This window comes from Sturnus vulgaris, chromosome 4 (genome assembly GCF_052056855.1).
Source record: "Sturnus vulgaris isolate bStuVul1 chromosome 4, bStuVul1.hap1, whole genome shotgun sequence".
Taxonomy (NCBI): Eukaryota; Metazoa; Chordata; class Aves; order Passeriformes; family Sturnidae; genus Sturnus; species Sturnus vulgaris.
The window spans coordinates 69,903,747-69,919,482 of NC_142246.1; the positions used below are offsets into that span (position 1 = coordinate 69,903,747).

A 15,736-nucleotide genomic window follows, 5' to 3' on the forward strand; every position below is an offset into this window, starting at 1 on the left:
GCTCAAAATAGAATTTTGGAGAAGATAATTTTTGTATGGAAGTCATCAAATCACAGAGAAGACTGTTTTTGCAGCCTGTTGTTCTCCAGGGCTTGTTCCTTGAGCAACTTTTCCAAGAGCAACATTGGTTCTGTTTGCAATTCATCTCTCCAGTGAGCATTTTTAAATTTGAAAAAATGGCAGTGGGGTGGGGGGGGGGGGGGAAATAAAAAGGAGAGGCCAGAAGACAAAAATGTGGACATACTCAAAGCAAGGGTCCTACAGGAACAAGAGGCTTCAGCTTTGCGTGCATGTGAATGTATTTTAGATTTAAAGGAAATCTCACTTACAAGGCAAAACCGCTGGCTGTGTGAATTATATGAGCCCAGCTTCCTCCAGTTTGGCAGGGCGGTGAGAGCCCTGAGGAAGGCAGCCACTGTGGTTTGACTCTCACTGATAATAGCCGACCCTCCCTCCACCCCCTGAAAACTCAGAGCTCTAAAAATAAGAAGGAAGCAAAAGGAGAGCCATTTCCTTGCCAATGCCAGTAGCTGGGAGGCCTGGAATGATGCCATTAGATACCCTGCTATTTATTGCCCATTTCCACCCCATAGGAAGCTTGGGGAAGTAGTTGCCAAAAAAAAAAAAAAAAAAAAAAAAGGAAAAAAACAAACCTTCCTGTTTGGCTTAACATTTGACAGGACAAAGTCAGATAATTCTAGCTCTACATTTTGCACGTTCTTGCCCACAGTTGTTTTCCTCCAGAGTTCCTTCTGAAAACAAACAAGGATTTTTAAACATCACTGCTCTCAAAGCAAACACAGGAAGTATCTTCTCCAGTCTCCTTTGCTGCTTCACTCCCTCTTCACTGGGCACTTTCATTCTGGACAGCACAAAACCAGAAGCATTAAAATATATATGCTCATTAGTTCAGTTTTCTTCAAAAATTACTTTTTCATCACTACCAAAAGTTTTGCAAGTTAGTTGTGGTTTTAAGAAGTTGTCTAAAATCAAAGACACGACTCTGGGGAAAGGAAGGAATGGGAAAAGAGCAATTAACTGAAGATAACACTATTTGTTATGTCCTCTCTGTCCAGATCAGAGAGGATTCAAATTGGTCTCCTGTCTGCCCAAGGCTAAAAAGGTATTCAGCACCTTCTCCTAAAGTTGTTCCACTTTATTTAAATTAAGGATTAATTAAAAGGATCAAGACAAACTATCACCTGGTGGAGCTAAGCTAGTCACCCAGCTCAGGCTCTCCGAAGCCTGCTCCCTTGAGGAGTTACAACTTACATCAGAAACGATGATAAAATAGAAAAACTTTCAAAGCTGAGATTAGGTGAGTGTCTGGAGACCTATCTTAAGTGTCTGGTCCAGACTGAAGCTGGCTAAGAAATGGTCCTGGTAGAGCCCAGTTCCAGTGCAGAGGCAGTCCAAGGAGTGATGTAGAAGGGTAATCACCCACCTTCTCCAGCCAGGCCACCAGTCTGAACGATGGGGACTGGGCAGATGGAATCCTGCCTGAGCAACAGCCTACAAACATGCCACAGGACAATAGAAACTGCATATGGTGGGAACGTTTGAAAATGCATCATTAGGACAGGGTGGGAAGCTTGTTTCTTGTCCTGCTAACATTTTTAGGATTACAGCAACAAATTCTTCTGCACCAGGACACAAAAGAGGAGACAGAGTGGGAGATGTACCCTCCAACCCCTCCTCTGAAAAGAGGCATCCACATGACAGCCAAAAGCCCAGTAGTCAGAGCTTGTAACAGTGGAGGAACAGGAACCTGAGAATCAAGACCTCATGTTTGGCAGGCACATCTCCTGCATTCCCAGGAAAAGCTTTACCCTCCGGGGTATTGGCTATTCTGAGCTCTCTGCTCTGGCTTTCTACAGGAACTCGGTGCCAGATCACAGAAATTTTTCCACGCGAAAGTTTCATCCAAAGCAACAAGTTTCCATGAAAAGTTTTGATGAAAAAAAATGTTTTCTTGGAAAATTCCTAGCAAGCTCTAATCTTCACGTTAAATCATGGCCATGGATTTACAGCAGTGTGCTGCACACATGCTGACTGGAGCCTAGTAAAACTGTACTGAGCTCTGGTTCCTCCTCCACCCCTCCTTTGGGACATGTAAAATCTTGCATCCTCTGGGTCCTACATAACCTCCTGGTCAAAAATGCAGTATTTTTTTGTTCTTTTTCTTATTAACCAAACTCATGTTATTTCTCAGGAGCAAAGCATCAAGACCTGAGTTTTTGTAATTTTCCCTTTTGTTTTCACCTAGTCACACCAAGTGATTCCCCCAGCAGGGATCACCTCAGATGTCCTCCCTGAATGGTGTGGCACAGACTTTACAGGCACAGAAGGTTTTCTGTTACTTGAAAAGGGTTACAAGCAGCTGAGAATTCTTCCCTTGCTCTCTGGTGTTTTGGAAGAGCAGTGTCATCTTCAAAATAAGCACGGATGGTTGAAAATACCAATGAATCTCCTTCCAATGCAGTGCACAATATCAGGGAAGCTGCTTCTGTAAATGCAAGTGTTTGAATTGCAATTCTCATCTTTAATAGGATTTCTGCTTGCATAGAAATTAAGTTATATTCTCTTGGCAGCTTTCCGTTTCAAGAGGAAATGACATCTTTCTTTCACGAGCAGTAAAGATCAGGAGGCAGTTTAGTCCCCCACATTTCAGGTTTTCAGAAGGATCTTTTCCTCTTCTTTCCAAAAACCTTGCAATCTTGCCCTTCACAGTCCCATTATTTCCTTCTTTCAAAGGACAGCACTGAGGACTCAGCACAAAGCTACCTCCGATTGTGAGTCACCCATATTAGAAACTCCAGATCCATGTTAAATTCGGGCTGAAGTACAACACAGTTGTCATACCAGCAACTAAAAACTTATGAAAATCATACATTTCTACGTGCAACAGACAAAGAACAGGCACTGATGGCTAATCTGGCTTGAATTATCTCATATTTGGTGTAGGCCAAGTGCAAGCACGTGGACAGTTCCCCTGGAGCAAGTGCTGTGCAGTAATGTTGTTCCAGAGCAACTCATCTGCATGCTAAACCTTTTCACTTGGAGCTATGGTTCAGTCAAGACACAGAGTCGACCTGACCTTGTCAAGAGGGAGCTGAAGGAACTGTGAGCCCTCAGTCTCCAAGCAGAGATTTCTTCCTAGCCAGGTATTAAACCCAGGAATGTTCTTTTTTAAATATATCTCTGAACAGTCAGTGTGCACGTGAAACGTACCTAGGAGGGGAATACATATGGGAGCTGTTCAAGTTTCACGTATAACCAACACTACACAGTTTTCTCTTACTTGAAGATAATCAAGGCTTGTGATGCCAAAGCTTCAATCCCTATTCTCTCCCAGCACTAAATCCTGAGAAATCAGTGTCAGCAAAGAGGTACTACAATATGCATGCTGCAGACGTATATGGTGGTTGCCAGTGGATTGCGGCACCTCTCAATTTCTGTGCAGTACAATAGAATATGGAAAAGAAAATAATATTTTCCTCTAAGCCTCTTTTCCTTGTGCTGTCAAAACATCAACTACTCTGCCATCTCACCCTCCCTAGCTGATAGCACCCTGCACTTTTACACTGTTTGTACTTGCTCTGCTTAGAATTCAATTTCCTCTGGTGATCTGCATGCAGGCAAATATTGCCCAGGGCACTAATGTATATTTGTTCTTCTTGAATTGCACACAGAAATATTGTTGCTATGCGGCGAGCACAAAACAATCCAGAAGTCACCTGACATCCTCCATCAAACATTTAGGAGTCATCAAACTTAATTTCCCCTTTGTGCCATAAAACACCGAGAGGAAGCTTTAATAGATTGTATTATGTAACGGTTCTATAAAAATAGCAGGCCAGCACTGGAGCACTTCCTTCCTGAGGCCCAATAACCTATGCTGAAAGGATACACACTGGTTTCCCTGGCAACCATGAGAGATGACACTAGGGGAAAAACAGCAACAAAAGGACCATTTTTTGCTTAGTAAAATAAGGTCTGGCTTCAAGCTTGTGATACAGTGAATACAGAGTGCCTGACAGAGAGAGAACCAGTTAATAATTCTGCTCAGGTCCCAGTGACCTTGCAAGGCTGTTAATGCTTTTCATTTCTTCTTCTACTGCCTGTGAAAAAAAAAAAATACCAAAACCACAACAGCAAACTCAGTCCAGCAACTATAAAAGTTTTAAATCTTTTAAATTAAAAAAAAAATTTAAAAAAAAGGAAAAGAGAAAAAATACATTTGATGCAGGACTGCGCCAGAGATTGATCTGACCTGCTAGCATTTCCACATTTCTCCCCTCCACTTACATAGATCTCAGTATTTTCACATTTTGTTTCAAAAGACCCCTTTCTATTTCCAAGCCTGCCATGCTTAGTACTCCATTGTCCAGCAGACAGCTGTTTTCAAGACAGGGCCTTTGCAAGTAACTGAAAAACTCCCTCCCCAAAAAACCTCACGGTGATACAACACCACACTAAAGGCACAACCCAATGAGGTAGAACACTTAACAACAAGATCACCTCTCTCACCTTATTCAGCCCTTCCACAGCCCCACGCTCCCACAGGGAGCCAGAGAGAAAAGTGACAAAAATGTTTTTTGTTTCAGTCTAACCATAAGGGCTGGAAGTTTCCTTGTGGCACAACCACATGAGCTTATTCTTGACACCTTCAGCTTTCCCTGGGCAAATTTTAACCCTTACTTGTTGCAAGAGTTCCTGCTGAGGCAGCTCCCACACCAACAAGTTGCTTTCTTCTCTTGCCCCTCAGAAACCTCTGGTACATTAGGGTATTACACAGTGCAGTGTCAGTGGGCAAACGTATGTTTTTGAGAAGATTTTTAAAAAAAAGACAAAAAATCAGTTGCTTTCTCTGCAATCTGGAAAGCAGCTGTCTAAAGCTCATTTCCAGCCTTTCTGAAAAAATCCCTCCTTCTTGTCAGTCAATAATGGGAGGAAACCCATTTGAACAGGAAATGCAGGGGCACATAACTCTCCTGCTGAGCAACTCCACCATCTTGAAGCGATCCCGGGCTCCTCACGCAAGCGAGAGAAATGTAACATGTCCTGCTGAGGAGGAAACCCAGGAACAGAGACACTACTCTACAGCAGCAGGTATCCTGGCTGGAATGCTATTTCTGTCATTATAGTTCCCTTGCTAAAAGCGTGTCTTCAGTCTTCAAGTGCATATTTGGATATTCCTCTTCATTTCCTCTTGGAAGTGAAAAGGTGTTTGCTGTGGCTGTATTTCAGCAGGGGATTAAGTCACCCCTATGTGTTACCTACTTCACAGGATCACACACGTTCCTTTAGACCTGCTCACACTGGGTGAAATTCTCCCCTACGCACAAGGCCAAGGCATTACATAACTATTTAGGAGGTTAAACAGGATTTGAGGGATGTGTAAGGCACTGTAGCTGGATAAATTTCCCTCAGGATGATATAATTCTGATACACTAACCCTCTCAAACACATACATGAGGCCTTTATGAAGTGTCCAGTTTAGGTAGAAACTGGTGAGAAACAAATTCTTCTGCCACCTTCAAGACAGTTTTGTGCAGACTCTCTTGTGCACAAATTCTGTCCAATTCTGACTGGGAACTGATACAATGCCCTGTGGCTCCCAGCTCTAAAGTTAGCAATGACACAGCAAGGTAGCAACAGACCACAAGGACAACTGTCACAGTGAAGTTCAGCTCCATTAAATCCAATTGTCCAATGGGATATTCCCTAATCTAATATGGAACAGAGCCTCTGAATGGTGCAGAAGTGGCAGCAGCGAGGGAACCTGGCACAGAGTCCCAAGAATTGAAGAGCCCAGCACCAGCACAGTGCCTGTGTCTCTCCATGCTCATCCAGCAGCACATCTGGTAGGTAGGGAAGCAGATGGAGTAATCCCTCAGGTGTCCTACAGCTCCTGCTCCTGCCTGGGAGCTGCCAGCCTAGCAGCCACATTTGCTGACTTCTCTGCAGTCTTCATTAACTTGGAGAGAAAACCCTCTATCAGAAATGCCTCACTTGCTACCAATCCAGCAGCCTCTAACAGTGCCCACTCCTACCTGACAGGATGCCAGCTCAGGCACAGTTTACTCGCAGCCCAGTTACTTAGTTACTATGCTAATTAAGCACCTAAGTAGGTAGTGCATTAACGTGCCAGGATTTCAAAAGTTAATATGAGCTCACTGGGCATTTCCACTTCCGAGTCACAGCAACCAGCACAGAAATAATTAAACCAGCTATAAATGCCTCCAAAATGTAAGGCTCATGTAAGACAGACTGTTCATCTGAATTTTAAGGGCAAAAGCAAACAACATACCTGCCTCAGAATATTTTAAAACAATAAAGGAGAATTGACAGTCAGAGAGAGCTAAGCCTACAAAATTACCCCAAATATACTTAAGACAACAAAAATACAGGGAACATGCAGCAGTCCTGAAGCAAGCTGTAACGAGGTGAAACAGACACCTGAGAGCATGCCAAGGCAGGTTAGTGTTGCCAATTAGAGCATGCTGAACTTGCAGCCACTAGTACCTGCTCACTGCCCTGCAGACACACTGCTGGCAGCAGGCTGTTAACATTTAACCAGGGCCCTGGGGCCGCTGCGGGATCTTGGTGAGCCTGTGGAAACCTACACGAGCTCCCTGGCTTTAGGCTGCACCTATGGGTTCAACACACACAACCATGGCACTCTCGGAAGATAACACCAGCAACTTCCTACGGGATCTGTCCTGCCAGGAGCTAGGCCTGGATTGCTACAATTAGCCAACAACAGTAAGGATTAAGGACAAATTTTTTTTACTCTCAAATTAGCCATTTTCCCAGTTTGCCTATGTAAATTTTATCATTTCGCCACACCAGAGAGAATAGGAGCCCCAAAGGCAGGCGAAGCTTTTGGTACTTTTAGGTTTGAGAGAGAGTAAGCTTCCAAAATAAAGTGCATGTCAGAATCAGGTCCTCCAGATTTACATCTTAATCCTTCCAGTAACAAGGTCACAGCTGTTTAAAACAGGTGCCCGTGCTGTAATATTTTCTCTTGTGGAGAAGGAGGTTATGTATGAAAAGCTAAGAGCTACCACGCTGTCTCGGAACAAATCACCCATCCCAACAGCCTGTCCTGTAGTGGTAGAGAGCAGATCCCTCAGAAGGAGCAGAACTGGGTGAGCACACACGATACCTTCTGGCAGTCTCCCAGCACCCAATCATTTGAGGATCAGAGACTTCCTGTGCCAGACTCCTTTTTATCTATTTAGTCACCGTCAATTAATTTCTCTTTCATGAACCTGTCCAGTTGACCTTTGTACCCATAAAGCACACTATCTGGTTGCTCTAAGTGGATAGACAGGTATCCCTGGTATGTGAGGCAGCAGCATTTTACTGCTACTGAAGGGAGGAAACTACAAACCAAGAGCTTTTGCAAGGCTGCCTGCTTAACACAGCTCGTGATTTCTGCAGCTGCCCCCCCATGCAGGCTACGTGATGGAATCAATGAAGTGAGATAAAGCTGGACATCTCCGTGCTACCAGATCTGTAGGGACACAACAATTAGAAGCCTGAAAACAATTCAGGATTCAAGGAGATTTTCTGATGGCTGAACTCAGCCTCTGAAGTATCATAAAGCAAGCAGGAGTTTGCAGGAGCATCCCTATTTAAAGTGCTATAAAGGTGCCCCCTGCAAGATGCATCAGAGGATAACACGGAGAAATTCATATCCTGGGCTCCAATCCCACAAGGAAGAAACCAGTGACTGAAATCATCAAAGAGCTATCTTTAATTAGTGCCTCACTAAAAGCTTGTTGTGACGACACATTAAATGAAGACAGAGAAAGAAATGAAGCAGCATAGAAACACTTCAGATATGCGACCACGACTTTGAAGCCAAAGTTCCATCAATTCTCATCACAGCAAGAAAGATCTCATAAGACAAAAATAAGTCCACCAGAACCATCAAAGCAAAAGTTACTGTCTCTTGGCACTACTGAAATATTCACCCATAACCCTCCTCATTGGTGTGCCAGCAAAAACTGCACTACTTAAGTCCTACTTGAGCACTGAAAACAGCCTTTAAGTGGCATTGAAGTGAGCAAAATAACCGTGCAGACCCCTTGGACAGGAGGGAATTCTGCCATCTGTGCTCAGCATCTGCTCAATGGATCACCTTCTGTTACTGTGTGCAGCAGCTGAGCAAAGCACCTTTCCCTCTGGAGGCTTTTTCCATGGTGAAACTGAGGCATCACCCAAGCTAGTCCTCTGATCACAAAGAATTGCTATCCCTGTTAAACAGATTCCAAATTAACCCAAGGAGAAGGCAGAAAAGAAGCTTGGAAGTTTTCTGAAGGGAAGCCCACAGAAGGACAGATTCTTGAAAACCTCTATTTTATTCATTCTGCATTGAGCAACTTTGAGCGTAAACCAGAAATGTACAAACCAGGTCCCAGAACAACTACGTTATTTAAAAAAAAAAAAAAAAAATCACAGACACTTAACAAGACTCTCCTGAGAATAAAACTGTGGAAAATCACCTAACATCTTCAGTCTCTTGCCTGGAACACAGGCAGAGAATGCTTCTGCTGCCTGCAAAAGGACAGAGAGGGAAAGGTCACGATCTCACCCTTGCTCTGCACCAGTGCACACACTTCATTCTTGGTGCTTGTGCTGTCTCTCTGATTTACACTCTCCAGAGACTCCTGGAAGGAGTGGAGTCTCTGGAATCCTGTCTGAGCCAGCCCAAGAACTGTAAAGATTCCTAGAACATGTAATCCAGGAATACCGTCCCCTATCATGCCTCCAAAAGCATGGACAAGTCTTCTACATGCAGATATTCACACTCTCTAAAAATAGAAATCCTTATGCCTGCAAGCACATCTCACCACCACGTATTCGATTCTATCACTGGAAGTGTTGAGGAGCCTGACAGTTATAAGGCACACTATGAATCAAACCTGAAATAGGCAGAGAAGAGAATGGAAATTTTGTTCTAAAGGCAAAATGAGATCTTATGTGTCCAGCACTGAGAACTGAGTCTACCTAAATCACACAAAAGCTCCATGTTCCCTGCTGCTCCCAAGTATAAGCTGTACCCCAAACAGATCCTGTGCTGTTAGCTGTTACTTCCTTCAGGCAACTCCTGCAGGGAAGTTAATTCTGTTTCCAAGTCACATCTTCAGGGCTCCTTTTGCATGTTTGCTGTCAGGCATCCAGCACATCAAGGCAAACATTTGGAATAAAGCCTTGGGTGCAAGCCACATTTGTTGCTAAATAAACAAAGCCAATGCTAAAAAAACAATCATGCTTCAAAGTATAAAGGAACTGGGTTTTTTGGCCAAAGAAACACCCAGCCCCTCATTGTACCCTCCATTTGGGAAGATACCTGGGCAAGTGATCCCACTGCTGCCTGAAGCACTGATAAAGGCCAAAGGCTGGCAGCGGCCAGGAGAGGAGATAAGCCATTGGACTGACCTAGCAAATCACACCCTTTGTTCAGGGTGTTTCCTGGGGATTTGAAACAGCTCTTCCTATTCTCTTTAAACCCAGATAAATAAAGAGTGATGGCTTTAGAGCTTTTCAAGTGACAAGAGCAGGAGGAAAGGCAGGCCTATAGTAACAGGCTTTAACGAGGGTGCTATCAGCTGACATAGGGACCTGTATATTGGCTTATTGAGCAGATTCCTCCCACAAACAGTGACAATAGCTTGTCCCCTCACATACAACTCCAGTAAAGCTTTAGTACTTCCTATATCCATGTTCCTGACTAATTAAAACAAAACAAAACCAACCCTACCACAAGCAAAGAAAGCCAACACCCTCCTGAGAAGGCCAACCAACAGCACAGGACTGAGGGGGAGAGATTAATTTTCAGTGCTGTAACCCCCTCGTGAGTCTTATCTGGTCTCAAGTATCTGATAAATATATCTGACACTTCGTGACAATATCCAAGTACTGAAATTTCAGTACAACGCTGAAAAAAAAAGGCAATAATAATGCTGCAGGTTGCATGGGACAAACACTGTGCAATTAAAGAGCAAAGAGCTGGCACAGAGCACTGCAGCCCTCTCCATGGCACCTAGTCTAACTGGTGCTACACTACCAGAAAAACAGTGGTGTTGCTTGAGCATTCTGAAGGTGTGGAAAAGGCATGATTGAACTGCAACAGATTCACAGAAATATTATTAGCACTTTTTTTTCCAGATGTTCTCACATTCTGCATCTAAGTTGAACAGAACACCCACAAAAAAGATTTGTGGTTACAGCAAAAGTAAACCCATTATCAAATTTCTCTGAGACTGTCCTGGAAGTTTACATTCTAAGAGGAAAATCAAATTTTATGCATCTGATTAAGAACACCACACATCTCAAAGCCTGCTTTGAGACTATCTGGGACAGAAAACGTTCAACAACTGTAGGAAGAAATGTATTTGATATAGGGAGTATTGTAAATTAACTCTAAATTCTATCCAGATAATTTTCACAGCTCTTACTCACTGGAAACAGCTCTTGTCTTTAGTTCAGTTCCTTTAAGTTCAGCACTTGTCTGAATAAATGTTTTGTGCTCAAATATAGCTATACTGACAAAAATGGGTGCAATATTCTCTACAGATACATAAAGGAATTCTCTCTATCATGCTTCTGACAGTCCCTCTGTGCAATTCAACAGGTCCATCAAATATTTCCAGTTATCCTCTCTTAGTCATTAAAGCATAAGAGAAAATTAGGCCAAAAATTTAAATACTACAGCTAGAATATAGAAAGCTGAAGTTAGCAATAGATTTTGGAGAATATATAGAAAATGTGTTTTGTAAAAGTGTGGAAGAAATTAAGTCAGCTCTAGACCAAAAGGTGCATATTTTGGGATTTGATGGGCTTTTTCATTCTAGACTGAAAAAAAACTTCTCAATGTAAAAGAGGTTTCACAACTTTAGGGCAGACTAGTCAAGCAGGCAAATACATATATGATGGCCACTGGAATTCCTGGTAGTTTCTACAAGAATATATATCAGCACATGGTCTCCAAGATTTCAAGACAAATGCATTTGAGTCCCAACTGTGAATGGCTGGTCTGTTTCCAATAAAACACAAAATCTGCCTCCTTTCAGAGTTTGACCAGGAACACATTTGAATGAAGTCATTGAAGAAAAGGCATCCCATTCAGTGTATTTGCCTACTTTGAAAGGTCTGAAACCAATGAGGATCCCAACAATTATTCTAGGAAACAGTATTTTCTCCAAGCACTTTTGTTGGTTTAAACAAAATTGTTCATTTTGCTCAACTTTGAGGTTCAAGTAAACTAAAAACCTCAGAATTATTCTCAGGTCAAAGCCCTGAGATCCAAAGAAAAACGGCTAATTTCACATAGTTTTGGTACTGAATCATGTAGTAAAACTGGGCTCACACAGTAGTTTTTAGGACAACATGTTTACCCAAAATTGGATAAACAAAATCTGTGAGGACTTCAGCCACAAGTGCATTTTTAAAGAGTTCATTCTTGCCACAGATGGGGACAACTCCCATCAGCTTGAATGGAAAACTCACCTGTTTATGCCAGGACTGACTTTGTTCTCCAGCACCTGCAAGCACAAGGCAGAGGACCAGCATCCTCACAGCTTAGTGATGGTTCACACCTTTGTGAGGTCATTCTTTTTGATGAGGGGGACAGCAGTGATCAACCAGGATGTGGGCTGGTGTGTTTTGAGAGATATTCAGCAGACACTGTGCCATATTTAAGCAAAAACAAGAGCACTCCTTCTGTCCATCTTAAGGACTTGTTTGGAATTATACAGACATATGGTATTTTTAGAGGCTGAAACAAACTGACTCACACTCACCACTGCCAATTGAGAATAAGGCACATTTACTGATGTAACCAATGTTCCACTTCAATCTGCTTTCCCATCAAACCTCAACGTTTTATTTTAGCTGCAAAAAGGTTTATTAAAACCCTGTAGTCACATGATAATTCTCTCAATTGAGAAATGCAATGCAAGGCTCAAAAAACCCAAACCTATGCAGCTTCACTCATTTTAAAAATCACCCTAAGTTGCGTAACATTCCACAGAATTCCTATTTTATTGTGCTGTTTAAATGACAAGAAAACCACTTATTCCTCTGATTTTTTTTTTTACATACCCAAAATCAAGGAGGTATGGGGTAATATCTCCAACTCTGTCACCAAACTCACTTTGTGGATTCCTTTTGCTGTCCTTAACTGGCAAAAAATAATGATTTGTATTTGTCCTACAACAGTACCTTCACCCTCTTCCCCACAAGCTCAGGTTTTCTGTTATATGAGTTAGACACAGCTGACAAGCACATAGCTGCTTACCCACCTATTTCAGCAAGAGCTAGAAGTTTAAATCCTGGAACCTGAGCTGCATGGTGGGGGGGGGGTTAAAACTTGTTAGATGGAAGATGATGAACATGTTGTATTTATCAGTTGGTTGCAAAGATACCTCTTACACATGAAGCAAGAATATCTTTGCAAGAAGACACCCAAGATAGGGTATTTTAATTTTCTCTATGTTCTGCTCCCAGCAAAGCAGCTGAGTGAATGACACACCACTTTTCTCCTAGATGACAGCAAACAAAAAGCACAGGAAAAACTTATACTGTAGTGAATCACATGCATATTTTGACTGGTGGAAGCTCTGCCAGAGAACGGAAAGAAAGATTAATTTAGTTGGTTTATCCCTTCCTTCGACTTCCACGCAGACTAACACAGTGCCTCCTCACAAAGGCTGCCCACACCCTGGCGTGGCTCCAGGCAGGCACTGGTGTGTGCCGGCTGTGGATCAGACAGCACTTTGTCCTGGCCAGGATGTGGTCTGCCTTTGTAACGAGGCCCATGCAAACGGGCGCCCATCAGCCCCTGCAGCCAGCTCTGGCAAACACCACTTGTCCCTTCACTAGACATAAATGAACTGTAACTACCTCAAAGGAGAACAAACAATACAAGAAAAGAAGGGAAAACATCCAGATTTAACCAGATTAACGACAACGGCTCTCACGAGGGAAGGGTCCCTGAAGAGGAGAATTCAGAGACTTATTAGCAGCCATTAACCACGTTTCTGGTTTGTGATGTGCCATGCAGTGAAAAGTACAAATCTATGACTTCCCCTGTAGAAGAATTTGGGAGGATTATTAGCTTCACAGAAGACAGATTAGTCACAGCATAAACTGCTGCCCTAAACATTTCATATTTGTTTTGCATCCCCAGCATCCTACTAAAAATAAAAGTTACAGGAAAAAATATCTGTGCTAGGCTTAAAAGAAAATGCACAGCACCACCACAACCATCACTATTCCTCTGCTACACAAAATACTTCTTATTCATCTTGAGCCCTTATTTTTGTCATTTCACTTCAGCCAAGAACACACGGACTTGAGAAAAACTGTTTCTTATCAGAAATTACCATCGCAATGTTTGTATTAAGAGAACAATGAACAGCAAGGAACTCAGAGTTTTTCCTCAAACTTTCTTACCTTAGTCTTACCAGGATGCTGTTAATGCATGATCTTGGGAAGAAAGATCAACAGAATTTCCTCTGTGTCTCATTTTCAGGGATGCAGGAGTCCATTTCTGAAAGCAGAAAGATTAGGGTGACTGAAATCTGAAGTACTGATACTGTGCCGGGAGAATGGGTGCTGACAGCAAGCTCTTAACTCATCAGCAGATGCAGGTCTTATCAACTGTATTTAAACTTGGTCACAGAAGTAAAAACCTCATGAAAGCAGCAAGAAACAAGGAGCAGGCAGACTGGCCTCTCTCACGATTAACACAAGATAACCACCTCTATCCATCTACAGACTCCATCACCCTGACTAGAGAAAACACAGTTTCAAGGGACTGTTGGACTCAGATATATCATGTTTGGATAGTGGTGCACTTGCACCAAATTAAAGCAAAGATGTGTCTAAGCAGGTGCAGCTAATACAGAAATAAAGCTCCTCTCAGAACTCTGAGCTGTTTAGCAACTTAAATATCAGTATCCAAGCGTGAAAGATCACAGCTCCTCCACTTTCTTCACAGGTCTCAGGACCAGGGCAAATTATGCAGACAATAAAAAGTAGAATAGTTACGTATGTTGGATCCACTATATTTGCAGCATCCTCAGGCAAACAGATTCCTATTCCATCCTGACCTCATCACAGAAGATGTTTGAGACCACTTCCACTAAGCCTCTTCACCAAACTTCAAACCAGCAAGGTGATACAGCCACCTTTTATGTGCCAAGCAATAAAACAGAAACTAAGACACTTTAGGATATTCCAGGAAAAAACCCTGATTCTTACAGAATACCACGAGTAGGAGCTCCCAGCATTAAGCAGAGGTCAGTTAGAAAAACCTGTGGCAATAACTTAATCGAATTGGAACCTGTGGTCAGCTATTCCTTCTTTGGGAAAATTGAGGACACTTCATCTTCAACAATTTTTTAAATGGAGATTTCCCAGCTGCCAGGCAGAGACAGACTTTAAACTGCATCCAAACTACATTGACAACATCCATCAGCAGGTGCTTGGCACAAGGCAGCTCCCAGCTCCTGGTTTGGGAAAGAGCTTCTCCAGCCAGGAAGCGGGGTCTAAGGCACAGCAATGAGAGGCCCTTCCCTCCAGGTTGCTCAGTACAGAAGGGGCTCAACAGTGCTTCCCTTACTGCTCAGTCCATGATTTGGGGTCTCTTTATGTACTAAAACCTCATTGCTTGCCTTGCTGTTGCAACTGAGGGTCAAGTCAGGAGCGGGTCCAGCAAAGGCTAGCATTATTCAAGGGCACTCTAAATTGGTGCACTAAGAACTGTTGTGACAGAACAGCCAGCTAAACCTATTTATCTTTTTAATCTCAGTTATATCAACACTGGGGTCATACAATATACTAGAAGAGCCTTCCAGAAAAAATTATATTTGGGGTTTATAAATCTTACTTACACACTTACAATTCACCTGCGCCTGTCTACAAAGACTCCAGTTTGGCAATAACACTTGTCTATGTTATTGCAGTCTCCAGCAAATTCTTCCTTCTCGTTCTCTTTCAAATGGTTTTTGTCTCCCTGGAGCACCACCCCCTTCCCCAGCCAGTTCCACTCTGCTCCTAATGGAGGTAGGGTTAAATTTACAAAGTGTTTTTATCCTAATTACAAGCCTTTCAGCTAGTACCTTGGTCTCAGCCCCAGCAGGAAATGATATGCAAAATATACTTTCATGCATCTGACAGTCCCCAAAACTACCGGTCATATAAATTCTGCCAATTTACTCTAATTAAAGCTAAGCAGTGTCGTGTGTGCTTAAACGGTCAATCTGTCTTGAAGTAATTACACCTGAAAGCAGGAATACATCAGTTTCCTTCTCCTGGAATTAAACTCAGATGGGGCAGCTGAGAAACAGTCAAGGGACATTTGCTAATGATTAAATCCAAATCACATCTTCTTGCAGTGCTCTTACCAAGTACAAGCTGCTGCATGGATGCTGATGGATTTGTGGAGGAAGGAAGCAGATGGTACAAGGCACTTGTCAACACAGCACTGCCTACACAAGACTCTCTCTCACACCCAGTGCTGCAGAGGCTCGTGCTCTGAAAGCAGTGCAGTAGGGAGGCAAAATGAGACTGAGAGAATGTAAAATATATACTATGCTTGCAGTCAGAAGAGCCAGCAGGCAGAGCTCCTGCTGTGCTGGAGAACTCCCACATTCCACATTGCCATGTCCAAGATGTCTCTCATCTCTTGATGATCCTTTAGAGAAGACCAAAGATG

The 15,736-nt window shown here is 42.8% G+C and overlaps 1 long non-coding RNA gene across 1 annotated transcript in view; it reads right to left on the reverse strand.

The window, feature by feature from the left end:
- Nucleotides 1-13,568, reverse strand: part of LOC106859422 (uncharacterized) — a 129,481-nt gene extending 115,913 nt beyond the window's left edge. The window contains exon 1 of the long non-coding RNA XR_001403854.2: nt 13,471-13,568. This is a non-coding gene — a long non-coding RNA (uncharacterized LOC106859422). The remainder of the gene's footprint in view (nt 1-13,470) is intronic.
- Nucleotides 13,569-15,736: the final 2,168 nt, after the last annotated feature.